Source organism: Prosopis cineraria, unplaced genomic scaffold, assembly GCF_029017545.1.
Source record: "Prosopis cineraria cultivar Desert tree isolate PC_DT_omini unplaced genomic scaffold, ASM2901754v1 PC8, whole genome shotgun sequence".
NCBI classification, from domain to species: domain Eukaryota; kingdom Viridiplantae; phylum Streptophyta; class Magnoliopsida; order Fabales; family Fabaceae; genus Prosopis; species Prosopis cineraria.
The window spans coordinates 30,557,908-30,561,781 of record NW_026555339.1 but is presented as its reverse complement, the minus strand read 5'-3'; positions in this window follow the sequence as shown (position 1 = coordinate 30,561,781).

Genomic DNA, 3,874 nt, shown 5'->3' with positions numbered 1-3,874 from the left:
CTTCTTAGTTTTTATTTTTGATCAGTTATAATAATTGTTGTATTACATGGATGTTATAGATTTTTTGATCAATGATATGTAGGAGTCCATATATTTAAGTTTTTATAAAGGTATCCAAAAATTAAAAAAATTATATTAGCTTTACAAAAATATCAATCCATCAACTACTAGAAAAATATGATTTCGCAGTAAAATTTAACGAGGGATCATTCTTTCCTTCCTAATAGCGTGAATTAGCATGGGAATTAAATTAGTGTGGAACTATGACTTAGCTTGAGTTAAATTTAGCAAAGAATTTTTGTATCATCTCTAATTAACAAGGAAGTTAGCGTGTTTTGGTTTATACCTCTGTAATTAGAAAACAATTAGTAAAGCCCGTTTATTTCTTTCTAATGAATGAGACCTCTTCTAATTAGCTTGTTTTATCCTTTGATAAAAAAATTAATTCACCAAAACAAATTTACAAATTTTTTATATTTTTAAAATGATCTTCAATAAGATAATACAATATATTACAAATTTAAAATATAAGAAAAAAATTAAATGGCAGTACAGTCATTTTAATTGAATCACTATCCAAAGAATAGTTATAGGCATTGCGACTACTATATTCCGCTTTCCAATTATACTCTGGGGGATTTGCTTCGATTGTATACGTTGTTGTAGGGATGTTAATAGTTAGGTTTCAAAACATTAATTTAATGATAATTATAAATTTTTTGAACAATGAGTTAAAATTTTGAGAATATGATAGAAAAATCCCTCTAAATATGAAAATGGTAATCAAATCTCCCAAAATATCATAATTCTTCTCAAATCCCTAGGGACATTTTTAACATTAATTATTTTCTCATGAAATAACAAAAATACCCTGAATTTAAAATAAAAAGAAGTAACAACTTTGGCTCCCAAAAAAAAGGTAAGTATTAATAATTACTTTAGGATGAGAACTAAGTACTTTTCTTCTGAAAATGATTAGAATAATACAAGCAATTACAACTTTTTATGTACAAATTTTTGATTCACAAAAATCCAAATGTAATTATCCGTGATGACTTTAGTTTAAGCAATAATTATTTTTTTTTCTAACAATAACTAGAACGAAACAAAAACTTTCCCTTATGGAAATTTTTTATTCATTGAAGTCGAAGTGTTGTAAATATCCATAACTACTTCAGTTTAAGCAATGATTACTTTTCTTCTAACAATGACTAGAACTATTAGATTGATATGGTTAATTATAATATATGAGTAGATATGAGTATTTGTTTGAGTTTTGTAATACTATTAAGATACGAGGTCCCCACGTAGGCTTTGTGTTTGGGTTTCTCTCTCATGTAAATAACTTGCATATATGTACGCGTTGTATCCCACTTTCAAGGTAATGAATAAGATCGCTTTTGCTACATATTATTTCTCATGGTATCAAAGCAACAGGTTCTGACCAAGGGCTCCTCAATCACAACGATGCTAGGATCAGTCGAAGATGAATAGAAGAATACGTGAAACTGCACCATTGATGCAATGTCTCCATACTACTTGCATCCTTCGAATAATCCTGGACAACTCTATGTTGGGGAAGTACTGCATGATGGCAATTATGGTGAATGGGTCAGTGACATGGGTAACACTTTGTTCGCTAAGAATAAGTTTGGGTTCATGGAGCTCGATAGAGATGCTGAGGGCAAACTCGCCTAACCTTGCACACTGGATGCGATACAATGCAATGGTGAAAAGATGGTTGAAAACAGCCATGAGAAAAGACATCAAAAGCAACGTAAGATACACAAAGACGGCACATGAAATTTGAAGTGACCTTGAAGAAAGATTCAGCAAGGGAAGTGCTCCAAGGTTGTATAAGCTGAGACAAGAGAAACTCTCAATACCTGCTGATAACTACCATTTAATCATATCATTTTTATATAATTTTCCCAAAATTTTGACACTTTTTAGGGGTATTTTGTGCATATTGAAAGCATTTTAGATCATTTAGGCCACTTTTGTATTTTTCACAACTTTTGGCGCAAAAGTGCAAATTTCTAAAACTTTAGGGGCAAACTATATTTTTTGGAAATAATGCAGAAAAATAGAAAAAATAATCATTTGCTAATTTTTAGTTCTTCATTAATTCTATGAGTTTAATTTGAGTTAATTCAATTTAGATTGTAAGTTATTCATAAAAACATCATTTAAATTACACACTTTTTGTATTTCATTGTATTTTCCATGAACTTTTGAAGTGTAATAGGTTTAGTTTTTGTAATCAAGAAATCCTAGAAAACTTCTCATAACTAAATTCATCTCCAAATCTTTCATTTAATCACTTTAATTCACTTCAATATATTTTCATAATTTACACCTAAGTTGGATAAATTCATAAGACACATGAAATTATTTGTGCACAACTTGCTATTTAATGAGTTCATTGTGTGTTTTAGGCTATGAGAAGCTCTTGGATGATGATGGCAGCCCTTTACATGAAATTGGAGCCTTTGGATGAGCTATTTAATGATCAAAGAGTCACAAATGGTTAATGAAATCTCAAGAAAGCACAAAGATGGTCACGACAATTCCATCTTCCAAACTTAATTCCCTTTTTCCTTATTTTTGGTATGTATTTTGTCACACCCTGAAAAATTAGATGTGATCGGCACGAGATACATGCACAAACATACATCCCTTAATCCTTGATTAAAGAAACTTTAATATAATATTTTAATTCATTTAAAATAGGATAGAAAATCTTTGCAACATTTTTTTTTAGATAAAAGATTCTTAGACTTTTTTGTAAAAATTTTGACAGATTCTCCTAAAAAAAACATAGAACCTCTCGAAATTTTTTTTTATCACAATTTACAACATCAACTTAGCAAAAGGGAGCTCCGCTCCTCAACAACAATCAACCAGCACAATATAGAATCAGGACTCTAATTATAATCTATGTGGAGTACCTAAAACGTTATGTATAAAAATACAATATATAAATTATAAATTTACATCAAAATAGAAATTAACCAAAATGGCATTTCAATTTCAGTCCAAAAGCAAAAAGCCTCCAAGGATCTAATGGAGATATAAGGTCAGCTATGCTATTTGAGATCAAAAATATTTTTCAGTAAATAACGTCCCAACCATAACATTTTGTAGATTTAAAATGAATAAAATACAACATATACATAAATTAAAGAGAAAGCAATTCAATGTAATCAAATTTGTATGCTCGAAATAAAAGTTATAGATAACTTCAATATCAAGAAACTTAAAATCTATAATGATAAAACAGCTTTAACATTTGATCTTGATAATTCAAAATAATTAAATAAATGCATAAATGAAAATAACAACATTTGCTAATAAAACCATTAGAGTGTGAAATCATCAATTAATTAAAAATTCAAATTTCTAGAGATTTACTAGAACTATTCACAAATGTGGACACATAGTCCACGAAGGTAAATAACTAAAAACATGAACACATAGTCCACAAGGGTAAGTAACCAAGCGCAGCCGAAGCCACAAAATAAACGTGGACATACAGTTCACGAGGGTGATGCTAACCAAACACGGCTTGAAACCACAACCCAAATGTGAATATGATGCTCACGAATAACCATCTCTCTGTTCCATATGCGTTGGCCATTGCATAGGACTAGCACCTCCTATAAGCACCTTGCTAGTTAGGTGTACCATGGCGTGCTAAGGGCTAACGAAATTGCCGTTAGCAACCAGTGTTCTGTATAAAATCCCCTCCAAATCTATTTTCAAACATGTGAGAAAGTCATCATTATTAAAATACAGTTTCCATTCTCAAAATTAAACTCACATGAAGAATTTTGAACATTAGAAACTTGCCAGAATAAAACTTCATAAATGA